The sequence below is a fragment of the Cnephaeus nilssonii genome (genome assembly GCF_951640355.1).
Source record: "Cnephaeus nilssonii genome assembly, chromosome: X".
Classification (NCBI taxonomy): Eukaryota; Metazoa; Chordata; class Mammalia; order Chiroptera; family Vespertilionidae; genus Cnephaeus; species Cnephaeus nilssonii.
In genome coordinates, this window is record NC_137071.1 from 116684750 (window position 1) to 116708691 (window position 23942).

The window sequence follows — 23942 nt, forward strand, 5'->3', positions numbered from 1 at the left end:
TATATATATTTTAAAAGGTTGGAGAGAAACTAGTGGTATCTGGCTAATAACCTCTTCCACTTTAGCTCTACCTCTAGTGACGTGACACTAATTGTCACCAATCTCCCCAAGTCCTGGCACTGGCCCATTGAATGGTGCCTGTTACTTGTTAATTGGTTATAACCTTTGGGCAGAGGCAGATTGGCTCTGTTAAATCTGGACTAAAGGAAAGCTTCCTCAAAAAGGATGGGATTAATTTGATTGGAAGGGCCCGGTGGGTGGTTAGTAACAATGGTATCAAACTGATCAAAGGCTCTTTCCCACACTCAGTCTCATCAAAGTCAAGATTTTGGCATGGATCAATCAATGGCATTGGCCCTTCAGTATTAGTGTAGTAAAGACCTGAGTCTGCACATTTTATTTTATTTTTGTTGTTGTTACTACACTTAATTTGAATTTGCTTGGTGCCTCTCTGTAGGGAAGTACAGAGTTCTAAATTATTGTAAGTATAAATGTCCTGTGGCAATATGAGATTGAACAATAACTAGCTTTTGTGTTGCTGTTGTAAACTGTGGTTCTCTCAGCCCTTATGAACTGTTTGTTACAGCATCTGTTAGAATCTAGGGCAAGACTACTATAATCATGCAGCTGTGTGATGAACTTTGTAATTGCTACATTTTTGTTGCTGTTAAACTGGGGAAATTTCCTAATAAAACTGGATGATGATTCTAAAAAATCCATTAATATTTATAAGCCAGTAATTCTAGCCCATAGGACTTTGTCAACCTCTCAGTATCTTCAAAGGCTTAACTGGGGCCTTCACATTGTAAGCCACACAAAGGAACAGGTATCAGGGTGTTCTTATGTTCTTCTTCCATGCCAACTGAAAACATATTTATTGCTTGTAGAGAAAACAACTATATATGGTTAGTGTTTCCCTTCTATTTTTTTTAAAAGAGTGAATCTGAGGTCTTACCTGATTTAAGTGATTGAATTAACTCAAAAGGATAATATTTGCATTAGTTTTATTTTTCTATTTGAACTGATTCATATTTTCATAATTCTAGAATAAAGTACCAGAATTAATCTTAAAATGTTAATGTTAATAGATGGGGGAGAAGGTCTTTTTATTCAATAAATCTTTACTACAATCTACTATAAGTTGCTATGTGCAAAGAGAATCTGAGCAAGAAGGAGTATAACAGTGAATATGGGTACAATGAGGAACTTGTAATGGGCTTGTGATGAACAAACTTCAGTTAATCAGAATCCAACTACTAGAAATTATTAATTAATAGGCATTTTCTCCAGGCATTCCCCAGATATTATAAGGGCTGATGTGATATTTATATACACATATGTGGCATAGTTTTGATCAAACAGAGACTGCTATTAATGGGTATATTGTTGTTCTGCACTCTAAAGATATAAGTAAATGATAAACTTCAAGGCTGTGCCCTGGCCTAGGAGCATATTATTTCAATCTCTCCCTTCATCTGTGTTTCCAAGTTTAAGCAAAGCTCACTGACATTAAGGACTGCAAGATTCTCAGTCAGCAAAAAATAAAACATTCAGTGATAGTCACTAGCCTGGCAATCTGAGAAAGAAGGAAAGTTGACTCACACATTTCAAAATATTTATGACATTCTGCCCTCCAGAATTATGGTGTTGCCTTATCACTCCTACTAATGTAGCATGGAAGACATGCCCCCCCCCCACCATATCTAGCACTGGATATGGTAAAGTGGGTTGGGTCTCAATCAATATTTATGGAATTGAATTTACTACCTAGTTTTTTACAATTCTGGAGATCATGGCCTGTTGAAACTGGAAAGGACCAACATATTCAATACATTAATTTTACAGTTTAGGAAATGGAGGCACAGAGAGGTTAAGAGAGTTTTTGAAGTCATACAGCTTGGAACTAGAACCCACGTATACTGCCTCAAGGCTTCTGTACTCTGATTTATAAAACTTCAGGTTGTCTCCAGTCATCCTGAGAACTTTCATGAGGTTCCCTAATAAAAATTAATTGTAATTTGTGTTAATTTTAAAAATAAACCTCCCAAATCTCATATGAAATAATCAAGGAAATAATGAGATATCATAATTTAAAAAACAGGGGGAGGAAACCTTTGGTTGAATGGGAGCATTTTCTTTTTGAGACCAAAGCTTCTATCATCTGAAATAAGCAAGAGTCTTGTTGTTTCAAATTAATGATCTTGAATGAGTTTTTGCTCCTTATTTTCCCAGAGGGAATTTGCTTCTAAATAGTCACAATGCCAGTCTAGCCAGTCTAATGTGAAGTATGACCAGAGAGGCAGACCATCTTTTTTAATAAGCCAAAGATAAAATCTCTAAATATAGAATACTGATGTCTGTAACTAACTCTTAGGATAAATATCTTTGCATTTCAGGAGACAAGTTTATTTAAGGCTACCACTGAGTGTTGAAATCAGCTAACATGTTGACTACTTTTACTGCAAGTATGGAGTCCACTCACTTAGGGCCCGGAGAACATTAGGTTAGACTTAAGAGAAACTATGTCTATAGTGAGCACATTTAAGAAATCTAACCATAGTTTTTGCTTTTGGGACATTATTATGCAATTTGCGGGTACATTTTTGCTTCAAAATAGATTAGTCTAATGTATGTTAAGTAATAGCATTACATCACCATGTCATTAGGGTAAGGAGTAGAGACCACTGGACACCATGATTGGTGAGGTGACAAAAAATGAGGCAGCCAATTTACAGAGAAAATCCTGGAATGGTTGCAGATGGGGAAAGAAAGGGAACATCTAGTAAGATACAGTATGACATGAAGTAAGGCCAATAATATGTTTGGCTATATATTCATCTACATCTGAAAGCATGCCCATTAGGATATTGGGAAACAAGGAAAGCAAAGAGGAGTAGGATCTGTTATTTTACATATTGGCCCTAACATGTGCCTGGGAGAAAAAGATGGAGAGGCATAGATATTAGAAACACTTTGACCTTATATTTTATGATTAATATAGTCATACTCAAAAATAAGCTGTAGGTTTTTCTAATTCCTTTTATTCTACCAGCATGTGTGTTTCTAGTCTTTATTATATTATTTTACATTTGTTAAGATGCTTCTCTCTAACTTGGTTCACATTGTTAGGGATTATTAGACATTTAAAAAATTATCTTTATTGTTGAAAGTATTACAGATGCCCCCCCCCCTTTATTTCCTACATTGACGCTCTCCACCACGCACCCGCCACATCCCGGCCTTCACCACACTATTGTGTGTCCATGGGCTATGCATATATGCATATAAATTCCCCAGTTAATCTCTCCCCGCCCACCCCCTCCACTCCCACCACCACCACCACCTTCCCTCTGAAATTTGTCAGTTTGTTTCATGCTTCTATGTGTCTGGATCTATTTTGTTCATCAGTTTATTTTGTTCATTAGATTCCACATATGAGTGAGATCATGTGATACTTATCTTTCTCTGACTGGCTTATTTCACGTAGCATAACACTCTCCAGGTCCATCCATCTGCTGCTAATTGTAAGAGTTCCTTCTTTTTTACCACCTCCCCGCCACATAGTATTCCATTGTGTAGATGTACCACAGCTTTTTAAAAAAAATATATATTTTTATTGATTTCAGAGAGGAAGAGAGAGGGAGAGAGAGATAGAAACATCCATGATGAGAGAGAATCACTGATCAGCTGCCTCCACACGTCCCAAACTGGGGATCGAGCCCGCAACCCGGGCATGTATCCTCGACCGGAATCGAACCTGGGACCCCTCAGTCCACAGTCTAACACTCTATCCACTGAGCCAAACCTGCCAGGGCTGTACCACAGCTTTTTTTATCCATTCATCTGCTGATGGGCACTTGGGCTGTTTCCAGATCTTAGCTATTTTAGCTGCTATGGACATAGGGGTACATATATTCTATATGATATTTATCTATAATTTATCTGATATTTATCTATAATGCTGTCCAGTTCCATCCATGCTGTTGCAAATGGTAAAAGTTCCTTCTTTTTTATAGCAGCATAGTATTCCAGTGTGTAGATGTACCACAGTTTTTTAATCCACTCATCTGCTGATGGGCACTTAGGCTGTTTCCAAATCGTAGCTATTGTAAATTGTGCAGCAATGAACATAGGGGTGCATATATCCTCTCTGATTGGTGTTTCTGTTTTCTTGGGATATATTCCTAGAAGTGGGATAACTGGGTCAAATGGGAGTTCCATTTTTAACTTTTTGAGGAAACTCCATACTGTCTTCCACAGTGGCTTCACCAGTCTGCATTCCCCGCAGCAGTGCAGGAGGGTTCCTTTTTCTCTGCATCCTCACCAGCACTTGTTGCTTGTTGATTTGTTGATGATAGCCCTTCTGACAAGTGTGAGATGATATCTCATTGTTGTTTTGATTTTCAGATGATTAGTGACTTTGAGCATGTTTTTATGTGTCTCTTGGCCTTCTGTATGTCCCCTTTCAAAAAGTGGCTATTTATGTCCTTTGCTCATTTTTTTGATTGGATCATTTATCTTCCTTTTGTTAAGTTGTATGAGTTCTCTGTAAATTTTGGAGATTAAACCCTTATCAGAAATATCATTGGCAAATATGTTCTCCTATGTAGTGGGCTCTCCTGTTGTTTTGTTGATGGTTTCTTTTGCTGTGCAGAAGGTTTTTATTTTGATGTAGTCCCATTTGTTTATTTTCTCCATAGTTTCTTTTGCCCTAGCAGATGTATTGGTAAACATATCGCTATAAGAGATTTCTGAGATTTTGCTAGGTATGGTTTCTTCTAGGATTTTTATGGCTTCATGATTTACATTTAAGTCTTTTACCCATTTTGAGTTTATTCTTGTGTATGGTGCAAGTTGATGGTCTAGTTTCATTTTTTTGCATATATCTGTCCAATTTTTCCAACACCATTTGTTGAAGAGACTGTCTCTGTTCCAATGCATGCTTTTGTCTACTTTGTCAAATTGACTATAATGGCTTGGGTCAATTTCTGGGGTCTCTATTCTTTTCCATTGATCTATATGCCTGTTATTGTGCCAGTACCAGGCTATTTTGATTACAGTGGCTTTGTAGTATAACTTGATATCTGATATTGTGATTCCTCCAACTTTGTTCTTCTTTCTCAAGATTGTAATTCCTCCAACTTTTTCTTCTTTCTCAAGATTGCTTTCAAAAGATTCGGGGCCTTTTTAAATTCCATATAAGTTTTTGGAGTGTTTGTTCTGGATCTGTGAAATATGCTGTTGATATTTCCATAGGGATTGCATTGAATCTATACATTGCTTTGGGAATTATGGATGTTTTAATAATGTTGTTTCTATCAATCCATGAACACGGTATATTCTTCCACTTATTTATATCTTCCTCTATCTCTTTTTTCAATGTCCTGTAGTTTTCTGAGTATAGATCTTTCAACTCCTTGGTTAAGTTTATTCCTAAGTATCTTATTTTTTTTATTGCAATGGTAAATGGGATTGTTTTTTAAAATTTCTCTTTCTGAGAGTTCATTATTGGTGTATAAAAGTGTCATGAATTTCTAGGTATTAATTTTGTATCCTGCTATGTCACTGAATTCATTTATTAAATCTAGTAGTTTTTTGGTGAAGTCTTTAGGGTTTTCTATGTACAATATCATGTCATCTGTGAATAATGATAGTTTTACTTCCTCCTTTCCATTTTGGATACCTATTAGACATTTTATAAAGGAAAGACAGAGAACTTTTGTTTCTCTCAATAGTGCCTAGTATAGTGCTCTGAATATAAGCCCTTCTGTGATGTTGACCTCAGAACAGTTGACTGGCCTTTCTCTGGGAAATTTTCCATGTAAATTACAATTCCTGTTCTAGAGGTCTGATCCCTTTGCTTTCCTTCTTCATGATTCACCTCTTGATTATACAGTGATTTCTTAGGTAGCTAAGCAATTATTTATCCTCTCAAAGAGGCCCCATTCTGTGCAGCCTGTTTCTCAGTTATTGGCGCACAGCTTCGGATCACCCTTTGAAATTCAAGTCAGTAACACTTGCCAAATCCCTTATCTGTCTTTGTCTTTTGTGTTACTCAGTCCACCTGTAGACACAGGCTGGTAATAAATAAATGGCATCCAGTTTTGGTTCAAGAGGTCTCTAGTGTAGCTGTACTTCTATCTAGTATTTATCCTGCAATATAATTTACTTAATATGAAGGACATACACCTAATTATGAAGTATAGAACCATTATTATGTGGTGGTGAAAGAATGTTTAACCCTCAGCTTATAACCATACCTGTGAAAGCAGGTCTCAGAGGAACTATGGCAGTAAGCATGAAAAGGAGGAGGAGAAATGTGAATGTTTACTTCCCTATTGCTGCACCTCCACACCTATGATTTATCTTAATCATGTGCCTTGATCATCTTTTTTTTTTTTTTTACTTTGGATAAGGTAAACGTGGATATCTATGGAATAATGCAAAAGATATGCGAATCTTCCCTATCAGGAAGATTCCCTGGAGTAGCCTGTACCACCTCTGATAGATAGAAATAAGGTTAAAATTATTCCAAAATAGTGATGGGAGCAAATTCCATTACTGTGAAAAAGCACCCTCCTCAACGCTGCCTTTCAAAGCAAATATCATGACAGTTGATTGGAAGACCTACATTTACACTGAATGAGACTAAAATGTTCAGAAAAACCTACTTGCCAGGAATAAACTAGACACTATTACAGAAACATTTATGTTTTTAGGCCATAAGAGATATGGGTGAATAGGAGCAGGCTCACCCCTAACATTTTTGGGATCCATGGCAAGAGTATGAATCAAGGACCACATACTGTATATCTAAATGTTACAAAGTCCAGGTCCAAGATGGTGGTGGAGTAGGTGGATGTTATACTCACCTCCTCCCAGGAACAAAGTAGAATTACAACTAAAATATAGAGCAATCAACTTGAATAACCAACTGAAGACTAATTGAAGAGAATTCTTATAACCAAGATTTACAGAAGAAACCACATTGAGACTGGTAGGAAGAGTGGAGATGAGAAAAAGGGCTGGCCCAGCAGACATGTGCAGAAGTGTGTGTGTGTGTGTGTGTGTGTGTGTGTGCGCGCGCGCGCTGAGATTCCAGAGAGATATTTCAGCCACAAGATTACCCTTGAGGAAGTTCAACCCCATGCTTAGCTTCCTAGCTGAGAGCGCTAGAGCTGGGAAGAGGTACCCCTGTGACATCTGGCTGTGAAAATCAGCAGGGAGCCCAGTTGGTGTAGGCTCAGTGCTTGAGTGTCAACCCATGAACCAATAGGTCACCAGTTCGACTCCTGGTCAGGACACATGCCTGAGTTGTGGGCTCAATCCCCAGTAGCGAGCATGCAGGAGGCAGCCAATCGATGTTTCTCTCTCACAGATGTTTCTACCTCTCTCTCCCCCTCCTTTCCTCTCTCTCTCAAATCAATAAAAACGTATTTTAAAAAAAGAACATCAGTGGGTATTTTGTCTGATAGAGAGAGATGATTGTCTGCTAGAAACACAGGTGCCCTCTTAAAAAGCCAAAATCTCTGGACTCTAGCAGAGGCGCGGAGTGGAGCAAATGAGTTGTGTGAGGAGATGGGGTTTTATAGCTCTGGGGAAAAAGCAGAAGAAACAGATGCCAGGAATGCTGTGCTGAGTGACTCTCCCACACCACAGATGCCATCTTTCTTAGGTGGAGCACTCTCATCCATATGGCATTAGACTGGGGAAAAGCAATAGCTCCACCCTCTGGGCTCCCTGTAGCCTCACCCTGAGGAGCTTGCACCCTGCTGAGGAGTCAGCTGCCTAGACTGGGGTGTAGAGGTCTGGGCAGACTCAGAGGGTGTCAGTGACTGAAGTGAATGGTTCTGGGGCAGGGGTCATTCCCCTCATTTACCCACCAACCTGACTGGCACCTCCCCATACAGAAGATGTGCTAATCCCACTCTCTGGGCTCCTGGCAGCCTTACCCTCCCAATTCCTGGTGGCTCCATCCTGCCAAGGTCAGGACAGAATCCAGGAAAGACTGAGTTGTGTGGCTCTTGGATGGGGCCACTTCCACCTTCCCCAAAGGCTGACCAACACCTCCCCCTCAGGGGGTATCCATTAGCACTATCCTCCGGATTCCCAGTGGCCCCTGCTGAGATCAGGCTTCTGGCAGAATTTGGGATAGACTGAGTTGTGTGCCTCAAGGACAGGGACCATTTCTCCTTTGCACACCCTATCAGTGCAGAGTCCTCTCTTCACATGGCCAAATCTTGGTCTTTTTGGGCCTGATAAACTGCTGGCCTCACCCTGACGACTCTCTGAGACCCCATACCACCACAAAGGTGTGCAAGCACCAAGCGGGTTACAGCTGGGTTTAATGTACCCAAGGACATTTGCTGAGTGGCCTCAGACCCAACACTGGCACCCCGTTTGAACCTATATCAGTCTTATGAACACCACTCGCCCCTACCCGGTGACTCATTGAGCCTACCTCATGCAACTCGAATACCACCAGAAGCTCTTTCAGTGACTGAGCCTAACAGGAAGCCAACAGATGAAGGCAGGTGTGAGAGGATTTGGGGGTGCCTTGGGAATTTTTCTGACCTGCCCCCAGGCCTGATGCTGATAAAAGCTGGCCTTGGTGCACAATATTGGTCCTTTCTGCACACACCCAGGCCCAGCAGAGGCAGCCACAAACTGTGTATTACTATGTAGCTTTAAATAGGCTGCCAAGGGCCAGTCACAGGTAGTGTCTGACATTGGCCTGCAACAGAGTTCCTCCCAAGAAGCTCTAGAACCAATATACCCAGTGGCTAGTTTCAGACCACATAAAATCAGGATCCAATTAGCTTCACAATTGGTATATCCAAAGGGAAGTCTTGGCAGGCAATAGAACCTGATGAAGCGAATTCTCATCCATGTGGTCAGCACCTGCACAGCAGCTCATACACTGAGGTATACAGGTTGAGTCTCACAATCAGCCACCTTGAGGGTCAACCCCACACATGAACAGGCCAATAGAAATCAAGACTCAATGACAACAGGAGGGCTCACATAACAGACATTCCTGGAGCACCCAGCTCAGGTGATAAAGGAGACTATGCCAATGGCTCCCACAAGAAACCTACAACATAAGGCCACCCCACCAAGACAGGAAGGTGTAACAGATATACCTAATACATAGAAACAAACACAAAGAGACAGCCAAAATGGGAAGACAAAGAAACATGCCTCAAATGAAACAACAGGATAATCTCCAGAAAAAGAAATAAATGAAATGGAAGCAAGCAATTTAACAGACATAGAGTTTAAAAAATGGTTATAAGAATGCTCAAGGAACTTAGTGAGAACTTCAACAAAGAGATAGCAAGCTTACTTCACTTAGCATAGTACTTGAAATAAGCCAGCCAGAGAAAGACAAATATTACATGATCTCATTTATATGTGGAATCTAATGAACAACAACAAAAAAATGACAAACAAAATAGATCAGAGACATGGAAGCATGCAATAGTCAAGGATTCTCAGAAGGAAGAGGGGCAGAGGGAGCATTAACCAAAGATCTTATATGCATATATGCAATACCCATGGACTCAGACAATAGTTTGGTGAAGGAGGCGGAGAGAGGGTGGGAGTGAGAAGGAGAAGGGGAGGGAGTGAGGAGGAGGGGGGTCATTGGGGGAAAAAACGGGGGCATCTGTAATACTTTCAACAATTAAGATAAAAAAGTGAGATAGCAAAAGCTCATAGAAACCATGGAAAAGAACCAGTCTGAAATGAAGAATACACTAGAAGGAATAAACAGTAGATTGGAAGAAGCAGAGATCAAATCAGTATATTGGAACACAAGGTAGCAAAAAACACCCAATCAGAGCAGCAAAAAGGAAAAAAAAAATTAAAAAACTGAGAATAGTTTAAGGGACCTTTGGGACAACATGAAGCATAACAATATCTGCAATATAGGGGTACCAGGAGAAGAGAGAAAGCAAGGGATCAATAAGCTATTTGAAGAAATAATCACTGAAAACTTTCCTAATCAGGTGAAGGAAAAAGATATACAAGTCTAGGAAGCACAGAAATTCCCAAACAAGATGAACCCAAAGAAGCCCAAATAAGACACTTCATTAAAATGGCAGAGGTTAAAGAGAAAGAGAGAATCTTAACAGCAGCAAGAGAAACGCAGTTAGTTGCCAACAAGTGAGTTCCCATAACAGTGTAAACTGATTTCTCAACTGAAAGATTTCAGACCAGAAGGGATTGGCATGAAATATTCAAAGTGATGAAAAGCAAGGACCTACAACTGAGAAGGCTAAAAAGGGCTAATTCCAATGTAACCCTGATATTTGGGGCTAGTGATCTGAATCCAAGCCAGCAAGCTCAGTGTACATTCCTGATAACCTATAATTAAGTCCCTATCTCCTTCCCAGATACTGGTCTTGCAGAACCTGTTACTGTGAACAGTGCACTGCCCCGGAGGGCGGGTTAATAACACTGGCACCAGGCCAGACCATCAGATATGGCCTGGAGACACCCAACACCTGGGGGCCTTCTTGCAAGGCCCGGGAAAAGGACCGGAAACATAATCCATGTTTGTGGGACAAGGAGCACAGGGAGATATAAGGGAGGGCCCCATGCATGTTCTTTCACTCAGATTTGGAAGGCTGTTCCCCGAGTCCGCCAGTGTATTAAACTGTGTCCCTCCATTTCTTTGAAGCGTTCTTGGTTTTCTTTGGTCTTCTGCAACACAACCAAGATTACTTTACCTAACAAGGCTACCATTTAAAATTTAAAAAGAAATAGAGATTCCCAGGACAAGAAAAAAACTAAAGGCACCCATTACCACCAAAACAGTATTAAGAGAAATGTTAATGGCTCTTCTTCAAGAAGAAGAAAAACACACATCCAGTGGGATGTAGTTAAAAGAAAAAATGGCAATAAATACGTATTTATGAATAACTACTTTAAATATAAATGGCTTATATGCTCTAATCAAAAGACATAGGGTATACAGCAGAGAATATAATCCTTGAATAAAACACCTACTAATTATGTAATGAATATCTATGACTTCAGACATAAGAAAAAAATCCATTATTTTAAAAGACTTAAAAAAAGACATAGGATAGCTGAATGGATAAGAAAACAAGACCCATATATATACTGTCTAAAAGGGACCCACCTAAGAACAATGATGCACACAGACTAAAAGTAAAGGGATACCCGGCCAGATAGCTCAGTTGGTTAGAGCATTGTCCCAATATGCCAAGGTTGCAGGTTTGATCCTCAGTCAGGGTACATATAAGAATGCATACCAATGAATGCATAAATAAGTGGAACAACAAATTGATGTTTCTCTCTCTCTCTAATCAATAAATGAAAAATTAAAATAAACTTTAAAAAATTAAATGGATGGAAAAAGATATTTCATGAAAATGGGAAGAAAAAAAGCTGGGATAGCAATACTTACTAGTATATTACATTATATAAGTATATATTAGATTACAACTACTGAAATTAAAGCTGTAATAAAAAAAACTACTCCCAGCAAACAAAAGTCCTGGACCAGATGGCTTCACAGGTTATAACAAATAAAATAGACTTTAAAACAAAAGCTATACATAATGGGGAGAGAGAGAATTTTCTCTCTTCTCAGGATCTCAGGTTGGCCTCACAGTGGCCACTCTTTCTTTGAGGTGAGCAACAGGCCCTCTGAGAAAACAACAACAACAATAAACCAAAGGCTATAATAGACAAAGAAGGACATTACATAGTGATAAAGGGAACAATCCAATAAGAAGATATAATCCTTGTAAACATTTATGCACCCAACATAGGAACACCCAAGTATATAAAGCAAGCCTTGATGGAAATAAAGGAAGAGATTGACAGTAATACAGTCATAGTAGGGGATTTTAACACCCTATTGACATCAGTGGATAAATCTTTCAGACAGAAAATCAACAAGGAAACAGCAGCCTTAAATGACATACTAGATCAGAGGGATTTAATTGATATCTTCAGAGCATTTTACCCCAAAGCAGCAGAATATACATTTTTTCAAGTGCACAGGGAACATTTTCTAGGATAGACCACATGTTAGAACGCAAAACAAGTCTGAATAAATTTAAGAAGGTTGAAATCATATCAAGCATCTTCTCTGACTACAATGGCATAAAACTAGAAATCAATCACAAGAAAAAAACTGAGAAACACACAATGATATGGTGGCTAAATAACATTTACTAAAAACTATTACTAAACTATGAATGGGTGAACAATGAGATCAAGGAAGAAATCAAAAGATACCCTGAAACAAATGAAAATGAGAACACAACAACCCAATATCTATGGGACACAGTGAAAATAGTCTTAAGAAGGAAATTCATAACATTGCAGGTCTACATCAATAAAGAAAAACTCAAATAAACAATCTAACTTTATACAAAAAAGTACTAGAAAAAGAACAACAAACAAAGCCCAACGTGATTAGAAAAAAAGAAATAATATAGATCAAAACAGAAATAAAAGAAATAGAGTAAAAAAAATACAATACAAAAGATCAATGAAACCAAGAGCTGGTTCTTTGAAATGATAAACAAGACTGACAAACCTTTAACCAGACTCATCAAGAAGAAAGAGAGAGGATAGAAATAAATAAAATCAGAAATGAAAGGGGAGAAGTAACAACCGACACCAAAGAAATACAAAGGATGGTAAGAAAATATTACAAACAACTATATGCCAGCAAATCGGACAATCTGGAAGAAATGAGTAAATTCCTAAAAATGTACAAATTTCCAAAACTGAATCAGGAAGAATCAGATTATAACTAATGAAATTAAAGCTGTAATTAAAAAAAAAACACCAAAAAACTCCCAACAATAAAAGTCCTAGACTGGATGGTTTCACAGGTTAATTTTAATGAAGAACTAGCACCCATCCTTCTCAAACTATTCCAAACAATTCATGAGGAGGGAAGACTCCCAAGCTCATTTTACAAGCCAGCATTATCCTAATCCCCAAACTGGATAAAGACACTACAAAAAAGAAAATTGTAGGCCAATATCCCTAAAAAACATAAGTACTAAAATCATCAACAAAATATTAGCAAACCACATCCACCAATGCATTAAAAACATTATGCACCATGATCAAGAGGGATTTATTCCAGGGTTGCAAGGTTGGTACAATATCTGCAAATCAATAAACATGATATACCACATAAACAAAATGAGGATAACAATCACATGATTATATCAAATATATGCAGAAAAAATATTTGATAAATTCCAAAACACATTTATGATAAAAATCTCTTAGCAAAGTGGGAATAGACAAAATATACCTCAATGTAACATAGGCCATATATGACAAACCCACAGCCAACATCAAACTCAATGGGCAAAAATTAAAAGTATTTCCCTTCATACTGGGAACAAGAGAGGGATGTCTGCTTTCACCACTCTTATTCAACATAGTACTGATAGTCCTAGCCACAAGAATCAGACTAGAAGAAGAAGTAAAAGGCATTCAACTTCAAAAGGAAGAAGTAAAACTGTCATTATTTGTAGATAGAGAACCCTAATGATTCAGCCAAAACACTATAAGAACTGATAAATGAATTCAGTAAAGTAGCAGGATACAAAATAAATATCCAGAAATCAGTTGCATTTTTAAACATCAATAATGAGCTATCAGAAAGGGAAACTAAGAAAATAATCTCATTTATAATTGTTTCCAAAAAATAAAATACCCAGGAATAAAGTTAACCAAGGATATTAAAGGCCTGTACTTGGAAAATTACAAGACACTGAAGAAATAAATTGAAGAAGATAGAAATAAGTGGAAGCATGTTCCGTGTTCATGGATAGGAAGAATTAACATCATTAAAATGTACATATTACCAAAGCAATTTATAGATTCAATGGAATTCCTATTAAGATACCAATGACATATCTCACAGATCTAGAACAAATAATCCAAAAATGTATATGGAACTACAAAAGACCCCAAATAGCAACAGCAATCTTGAGAAAGAAGAACAAAGGTGAAGGAATCACCCTACCTAATATCAAACTATCTTACAAGGCCATAGTAATTGAAATAGCATGGTACTGACATAAAAACAGACATAGATCAATGGAACATAATAGAGAGCCCAGAAATAAACTCATGACTTTATGGTCAATTAATATTTGATGAAGTTGGCAAAAACATACAATGGGATAAAGACAGTCTATTCAATAAATAGTGTTTGAAAAATTGGACAAGTATGTGCAAAAATAATGAAACTAGACGACCTTCTTACACCATATATAAGAATAAACTAAAAATGGTTAAAGAGTAAATGTTAAACTTGAAACCATAAATATCCTAGAAAAAAACCTAGGCAGTAAAGTCTTGGACATTTCTTGAAGCAATGTTTTTTCTGATATATCTCATCCAGCAAGGGAAATAAAAGAAAATGTAAACAAATGGGACAACATCAAACTAAAAGTTTTTGCACAACAAAGGAAACCATTGACCAAATGAAAAGACAACCCACTGAATGGGAGAAGATATTGGCCAATGTTGCATCTGAAAAAGGGTTAATATCAGAAATGTATTAAAAAATCTTATAAAACTCAACTCCCTAAAACAAACAATACAATTAAAATATGGGCAAAGGACATGAGTAGACACTTCTCCAAAGAGTACATACAGATTGCCAATAGACATATGAAAAGATGCTGAATGTCACTAATTATCAGAGAAATCCAAATTAAAACCATAATGAGATACCACCTCACATTTGTCAGAATGACTTTCACCAATAAATCAACATACAAGAAGTGCTGGCCAGGATGTTAAGAAAAGGGAACCCTCATGCACTGTTGGTAGGAATGCAGACTGGTACAGCCACTGTGGAAAATAGTATGGAGTTGTCTAAAAAAATCAAAATGGAACTACCTTATGACACAACAATTTCCCTTTTGGGAATTTATCTGAAGAAACTGGAAACACTAATTCGAAGGAATATGTGCACCCCTATGTTCATTGAAGGAGTGGATTATTTACAATAGCCAAGATTTGGAAGCAGCTCAAGTGCCCATCAGTAGATGAGTGGATAAAAAAGCTGTGGAACACTTATACAATGGAATACTACTCTGACATAAAAAGAAGGAAACCTTAACTTTTGCAACAGCATGGATGGACCTGGAGAGTATATGCTAAGTGAAATAAGCCAGTCAGAGAAAGACAAGTACCATATGATTTCACTTACGTGTGGAATATAATGAACAAAATAAACAAAAACAAAATAGAAACAGACTCATAGATACAGAGAACAGACTGATAGCTGTCAGAGGGTTGTTTAGAGGCTGGGTGAAAAAAGTGAAGGGATTAAGCAAAAAAAAACACAAAACACCTCAGAGACACAGGCAGTAGTATATTGATTTACAGAGGTAAAGGAGGGGAGGGTGGAGGTAGAAGAGGGTAAAGGGTGTATAAATGGTGATGGAAAGAGATTTGACTTGGGGTGGTGAACACACAATACAATATACAGAAGATGTATTATAGAATTGTACACCGGAAACCTACATAATTTTATGAATCAGTGTCACCACAATAAATTCAATAAAAATTTTAAAAATAAAAATAAATAAATGTTAAAAAGTCCAAAAAACAAAGTAGACCTTGGCCTGGCCCATGCATCTATCTGTGAACTAAATAAAAATCTGTCACTTAGAATAATTTGGGGAGGCCCATTTTTAAACAAAATTAGTCATTTTCTCACTTCTTATGGCATAAATTGTCATTTTCTCCTTTACTACTCCTGCCCTTGACCCCCTCGCCCCCTTTTGTGCCTTTTTGTGCTTTGATCTGGTGAACCCAGTTTTTCTTATGTGTCCTTCTCTCTTTTTCCCCCCTAGATGCTCACCCAGCTACTATCCTTAAAACAACAACAACAACAACAACAAACAAGTAAAACAAAACAAAACAAAAAAAAACACCTCTCAAGACCACATAGAAAAAAAAGTCTTTGTGCTTCAGTGTTTGTGGTATGAGGAGCCATGTAAAGCATGGAGCTCAGTGCAATGGCCCCTCTCACCTGGGTTTAAGGGTGATACTAAGTGGTAGGGAGGAGCATGCCCCTTGGAGCACTGCTTCTCAAGTCTAATGGCCTACAAATGCTAAGCACCAACCCAAATCCTTATCCTATGGGCATTCTTACTTTACCAGAACCAGTCCTTTTATGCTTGGTTTTCTGGGAATTAATGGAGGGAAGGGAAACCGTACCTTCCAGACTTTACCAGTTATATTTAGCATATGCATTAGAAATGGAAGAAGGAAATGGACATTACCTAGGGCAGTTTTAGTAAAATAATGAAGACTGTGGTTCTTTACCTGAGAAGAAATGCATGCAGATGGGAATGCTAGTTGTACTTACATATCACTCTGTGAAAGTACTCATGATTTATTCCTACTCTTGTGGGGCTCATTTCATAGATTGTTTGGGCACCATAAGTAAATGAACTTGTTCATCATAAATAAGCTTTTTACCAAAGGGTATGTTTAGGTAGCATATTTTCAATTTCATGTGCTGGTGGAATATGCATCATCATCAAATGGAGGAATTGCCTATGAAATGCTTGTTGTATAACAATACTTGTTGTAAACAAAGCTGTTCCAAGCCTCAACAGGATGCTTATCTCTTAAAACCTCTGCTTGCCTCTCCTCTGATTGAAAACTTCAGTTCCATGCATGGCTGATTATTGTAGTAATTAACAGACTCTCTGGGTTCAAATTCTGGCCCCACCAATTATAACTGTATGACTTCTAAGTCTCAGTTTCTACATCTGTAAAATGGAGATAATATTCCCATGTACCTTATAGGGCTGATATGAGGATTAACTCATATGAGATCTATGAACACATATATCCACGCACATTGATTAAAACAGTAGCTGAACATTGTAAGCACTTAATATATATTTGTTGTTAAAAATATCCAATTGTCGAGAGCATTTGAGATCTTGCTCTCTGGCATGTGTTGTCAGTTTGGCTCAAATAAACTTTTTTTTTAAACCAGAATAATGCCCAGTTGTCACATGTAGTTCAAGGTTTTTGTGCCTTTAATTGTTTTAAGTGATACTGAAAAATCTAGTTAATTCTTAAGTAGTCCTTGAGCTTATCAATCAATGTGTGTTATCCAATGTTACACTGGAGAAAAAACAGAGAAGTCATCTAATATTAAACTTACATTAGTGAGACCTGAGCACAGCTCAAGTCATAAGACTCTGTTCTCATGATAAAAATTTAGATTAAACTGGTATCTTGGAAAGTCCATGAGGACACTGTTCTTGAGCAATAGTCCCTAAATAACACATTTGCATAAGCACAAAAACTTACCACTCATGAAAAAATAACTATGGTTACTAGTTATTGAGAGCCTATAGGATGCCAATCACCACACAGGTGCCCTCCACATATTATCTTATTTGATCCTCACAAAGCATGAGGATCACATGAACAGAAAGTAGTGGGATAGTATTTGGAGATGAGAAAATTGGGTCTCAAAGAAATTAGATCACTTTTATCAATGTCATGCAACAGGGAAGTGAAGTCATATCTATTTGATTCCCAAGGTTGTGTTTATTCAACTATACCACAAACAAAATACTTCAAGAAGTAGAGATGCTAACTGGAACTATCTTATGGATTGGTAAGTCAGTTTACTGTTCTACAAGGAACATTAAGAAGAAAGGCTGGAACAAAATGGGAGCAAAAAGGGGAGAGGAGCTGGACAGTACCACTATGTGCTGAATGGAGGATGAGGCAAGGAGCAGACATAAGGCTATAACATTTTTACTTCACTTGACTTAGGTCTAGCTATTGGCAACAGTGTGCTCTAGTGAACACAATTGTTATACATACAGGGTGGGGCAAAAGTAGAGTTTACAGTTGTGAGTACATGAAACACTGCGCAGGTGCTCTCCACATATTATCTTATTTGACCCTCACAACACATGAGGATCACATGAAAAGAAGAGTTTAATATTATATTATTATTTTTAAATTATTGTATTGTTTTCCATATGAACAAATGTAAGCCTACTTTTGCCCCACCCTGTATTTTGGAGTGAGCACTGTTTTCTTTATGTTCCAGTCTCATACTTTAGAAAGGCCCCTAATATTGTTCCTCTTGTTTAAATAGTTATCTTTGCAAACCTGACTTACTAACTTGGACGTTTTATTTCTTAAAGGTGACAGTCAGGGTTCCTCAAATGAAAGAAACTGTAGAGATTGAGCTGCTTCAGGATTCTGTCCTTAAGAAGAGCTAATTTCATATAATCTATGATCAAGTGATTTTACCCTGGAATATTTCCAGGGAAATCACACATTCTATATTTTTTCTGCATAGCACATTGAAATGTATTGGTTTGGGCCCCATGCAGTTTGTAATTCAAGCAGGGGCTATGCTGAGATTTACCTTTGAATTATATATGTAAAAAAAATAAAAACATGGTAAAGACTGAAGGGGGATGTTTAAATCTCTTTAAGGAGTCAACCTTTTAGATATCCAATGCATAGGCAAATTAGAAAATATCCTCATCTATTCATTAAAATAAGTCTTCTATAATGGTATTTACTTGCCAACACACAGGATTAAATTGGAATATTTGTGTATCCTTGAAAATAATCTTAAAACTATTCTATATCTGACTTTTCACTAATACAGAATGGACTTATATTCATATAGCCTCAGCTGGTGAGATTTTATTTTCTTCCAGTTTCTTCTCTCCTTGTAATGAGTTCTTTCTAATGCTGACTCTCTCTCTAGTCTAGTTAAACTCATTCATTCTGGTATTGTCCTTAGGCATGCACAATAGTTGGTCAGTGCCCTCTTTATGATAACTCATTATATTTAAGGATTGTGTTTAAAGTGCATCTTGGCTCTCTTTCACCACGTTAAACAAACCCCAACTCATTTAGACTTTCCTTGTAGGCTCTATTTTCTAATGCTTTAATCTTTTTCTGCTTTTCTCTGGATCTTCTCCAATGCTTTGCAATTGTTTTGATAAGTAACTTGATGAGCAGGCCTAATCTACATTTTGGCATTGGCTAAATATTTAATAAACGACTTAAAATTAAGAAAGGTGGTCCAGTGTAGGGGCAAGAGCACTGGACTTGGAGTCAGAAGACAAGTTCTGTCCTTGCTCTGCCACTTACTAGGATTGAGCAGAGAGCCACGTTTGGTCAAATAATCTTAATGTCTCTAATCATCAGTTTATCATCTATAAATCTAGGCTAAATGCATCTGCCCTGCCTACCTCCCACAGTGAGGCTCAAATGAGATAAATCTATGTAAAAACACCTTTCTTAGCATCAAAGCACTATTCAAACATTATGTGTCAGGCCCCTGTCAAATATATATATATCAACTCATTAAAGTTCAGATACCATTCTATAACCAGAAAATGGGGGCACAGATAATTAAATAATTTGCTCCAGGTCACACAGCTAGAAAGTAACAGAATCCATGCAGACTGGCTCCAGAGTCCATGCTCTAAAACTATATGTTATGCTGCCTCTACAAATAAACATTAAGAACCATTCATTTTATGGGGTCTAACCTTCAAAAGCAGTCCACAGGTATATACTACTGGGATAAAGGATCTATTCAGTCATGGGTAGATAACTGTATGAGAAGCAACCTTTTCAACAGTCAATGTTCAGATTGGTTGTTGAATTAAGGCAGCTGTCCACCAGTGAGGAGTGCCTCATGAACACAGTAATGCAATAATAGGATTGCTACATCAGGTCAGGTCAATGGTTCATTCATTGTAGTACACATACATCTTCTAGTAGAAGGTGCTCTTAATTCTTAGATTCAGGATCTACAGTTTCTCAATATTCTTTGTGAGCCCTGACAACCCTTCATGCTTTCATTTGTCTCTACCTCTGTCTTTTTGTATGTTAATTCTTATAGTTATAAATTTGGAATACTTTTATTTATTTATTTTTAAACTTTTTTATTTTTTATTGTTTTAAGTATTACATATGTCTCATTTTCCCCCATCCCATCCCCCAGGACAAGCCCCCACCACCCCAGTGTCCATGTCCGTTGGTTATGCTTGGAATACTTTTAGGTACAGAAAATGTAACTAAGACCTTGTCTATATAAAAAGAAATGGACAACCAGTTTGAAAGGGAATTGCCATGGACTAGAACAAAGAATATCTTTACATGATATTATTCTACACTATCATTAAAATTTTTCCCAGATTTGGATCACCCCCAGTACTTATAATAGTTCCTCGCACCCTTGGGGATAAAAAAAAAATCATCTGTTTGGTGCTTGGAGACAAACTTAACACATCTCTTCATACTTTAGAATTACAACAGCATAATATACAATTATCCCAAGCAAAAGTACAAACTAATTCTTTGAATGTCTGGCAGCAATTTAAAAAGGACATGTAAGGATTTAATCTTTCTCATTGTGTAGAGGGCCTCCTGGGAAGGCACCTGAGCATTCTATATTGGTCCCTCTTACCCTTTAGGCCAAGAGAGACCCTCTTCTCACAATTCAATTGCTCATAGCTGTTGCATGAGCTCTCTGTTCATGTCAAGGTTGAAGTCTCGTGATGACTGGAGTCTTTTTATTTCTGCTGTAGTGTTAAAGGTTGAAAGATATCAAATGAACTTTCTAAAGAAATGTTGGAAGAATTTTGATTTGTCCCATAAGTGTTTAAACACTCACAAGGAAAATTAGAATCTATATAATGAAATGGGGAAGTTATGCTATATAATACTAGATTGATGACCTGCTTATACTTGAAAAATTGTACCATATTTAGGTCTTTTCATTATCACCCATTGGATGTAGTGTACAATGTGAACTTACATTATGTCAAAATCTGATCTATAAGGAATAGGGTTATAGTGGTGTAAATGGCTCTTCTACCTCAGATAGTGGCATTAAGAGTCATTTTGTGGGAGGCTATAGAAGTTTCCTTCAATGAAAATAACCTCCCTCTAAAGCTGAAAACACCTTTGATGAATGGGGGCATCTTTTGGGAAGACTGGATACTGACTAAGTTATAAATGTTATTCCAACCCATGATCTGTATAGTGAATTAAGATAAGTTTGCCAAGAATGGTTAGGAACCAATGAGAAAAGTATTATCTCTGTATCTTACTATAAAATTTATTTAAAAATATTTTATCTAAAGAAATATGTTGAATTTTTTTACTTAATTTAAATAATTTGTTTAATGAGAAATCTATTTTTATCCAAAAAACTAAACTTTGGCAATTTTACAATATCATTAGAATAGGCTTGAGCAGAGAGCCACCATCTTAAACTTTTGAGAAAAATGTGTGTTTTAATGATCATATCATATGACTGCAGGTAATATTTTGCCCCTTGATGGAAGCATAGCAAAATCACAGTGAAACTTATTGAAATGTACTTATTCAATATTCAGCCATTTATCCATTTATCTACCCATCCATCTATCCATCCAACACTGTGGGCCAGGTATACTGTTGGACACTGGTGATACAATAGTGAACAAGACCAACATGGCCCTTACCTCAAACTAATTATGCCCTAGTAGAAATTCCTTAAATGGCAGCGAAAACAATCATGAGTTGACAGTTTTATGACAATTTCTTGAAAGAGAGAAAAAAAAAAGTGAAATTAACTTCCTAGCCTTACCTGGATTTTGCTAAAACATTTCTTTGAAAAATGCTTCCTGCCGAAACCGGTTTGGCTCAGTGGATAGAGCGTCGGCCTGCGGACTGAAAGGTCCCAGATTCGATTCTGGTGAAGGGCATGTACCTTGGTTGCGGGCACATCCCCAATAGGGGGTGTGCAAGAGGCAGCTGGTCGATGTTTCTCTCTCATCGATGTTTCTAACTCTCTATCCCTCTCTCTTCCTCACTGTAATAAATCAATTATATATATATATATGTATATATATATATATATATATATATATATATATATATATATATATATAAATGCTTCCTGAAAAATTGTATAGAAAGTATTTTGAGGGATACTGTAAATGTGCATATAGAAGAAAGGAAGATAGAAAGTAAGACATGAAAAGAGAGAACAGGGTTTTTGAAAAATGTTACTTTGGTTTTCTTGAAAAGTGTTTAGAAATAATGATAATTTTCCATAGCATTTTATGCTTTTTGAAGCAATTATACCAGCCATGTGAGTTAGAGCAAATATTATTTTCCTCATTATATAGATGAGTCAGCTGAGGCATAGATATTTAAGTGCCCAATATCCCACAGCTATATAGAATTCAGAATTCTACCCACTTCTTTTTCTATTACATCATGCTGAAAAATCCCAGACTCCAGTACAAGGTCCTATAAAACCCAAAAGATTTAACAAAATGTAAGATATTCAGGAAGCCAAAGTCACTAGTACCAAAGAAGGAAAACAAAGTACCGCAAGGAGGATGTTTCTCTGCTGTAGGCTATTAAGTAGGTCACCCACTAAAAGGCTATTTTGGTCTAAAATTTTAGAGGGCATGTAGTACATACACCAACATCACTGACCCGATTCTTCACTTTCAAGATCTAAGAAAATCAAAGGCAGTTTTTTTAAGGGAGGGGTGGGTCATTTGGATAGCTCAAGAGAATGTTAGTTGGGAAATTTGATTTAGCCAGGCTAGTGCTCTAGATTTTCTGTGAGGTGTGATTCACTAGAGGTGATGCTGTTTTAAGAAGGGGACAGCTTTGTATCTCTATAATGCAGAGTCAGCAGTTTCTTATTCTTTTCCCCTCCCTCCCTCCCTCCCTCCCTCCCTCCCTCCCTCCCTCGCTCCCTCCCTCCCTTTCTCTCTCTCTCTCTTTCTCTTTCTTTCTTTTTCTTTCTTTCTTTCTTTCTTTCTTTCTTTCTTTCTTTCTTTCTTTCTTTCTTTCTTTCTTTCTTTCTTTCTTTCTTTCTTTTTCTTTCTTTCTTCTTTCTTTCTTTCATCTTTTTCTCTTCCTCCCCTCCTCTCCCCACCCCTCCTCTCTCCTTTCTCTTCTCCCCTCCCTTTCCTCCCTCCCCTCCCTTCCTTTCCCATTTCTTCTCTTTTTTCATTCTCTTCTTATGCAGGCATATCTGACAAATTGTTAATATTTAAATTTCTATAAAACAGCTCTCCCAGACAATGGCTGCTCACTATAATTCCAGTCTCTGAAGCTGTTTTGGCCCCCAGGTACACTGGGATTGAATTAGAATGGAAATTTTTCCCTTACAGTTTTGTTTATGGAAACATAGGCACTTTGTTATTAGCTAGCAATGAAACTACTAAGGAAAACAATACACTTTCACCTCATTTCTATTTGACTCTTTACTTCATTGTATCCATCTGGCTTAGGGTAAAACACTTCTTCTAATATTTTTTTAATTTAAATATCCAAGCTTAATAATGATTTTGCCTTAGTTTAAATCTTCTAAATCTTTTTCACTTTGTTCACATTTTAAAAACCATGAACTTTTTTTTTCTTATATGCCATCTTAAAAATAGTCTTAAATTACATACATATTTGCCTCTCTCTCTCTCTCTCTCTCTCTCTTTTCTTCTCTCCCCCTCCCCCCCAAAGAGGGATGTTTGCAAAAATATACACAAATTTGGAAACTTAGTGAATACTGCAATTAGGCTCCTGAAACAAAAACCCTGCCCTTTTGCCTTGCCTGATTCCTTGTCTGTTCCCTGCTAGAAGGATGGTATAAGAAAGGAAGGGGACTACTTTGAAAGATTCAGTTATCTATAAAACAGAGGTGTGGACATAAGGAACTGTTGGACATTGAAATTGGGTCTCAAAAGAACTGTTGGCCTAGAAAGAAACTCACTACACACTGATTCATTTGCCTGTCACCATAACCATTATTGCTTGTCTCATTTTCGGTTCTTATAAGTGTATTTCTAATAGCACATGATCTCACTCATCTAGGGGAAATAATGAACAACATA

The 23942-nt window shown here is 37.3% G+C and overlaps 1 protein-coding gene across 1 annotated transcript in view; it reads right to left on the reverse strand.

Annotated features, from left to right (window-relative positions):
* The window catches only part of GRIA3 (glutamate ionotropic receptor AMPA type subunit 3), a 373784-nt gene that overhangs the window by 174706 nt on the left and 175136 nt on the right, over positions 1-23942 (reverse strand). The gene's annotated exons all lie outside the window — the stretch shown is intronic.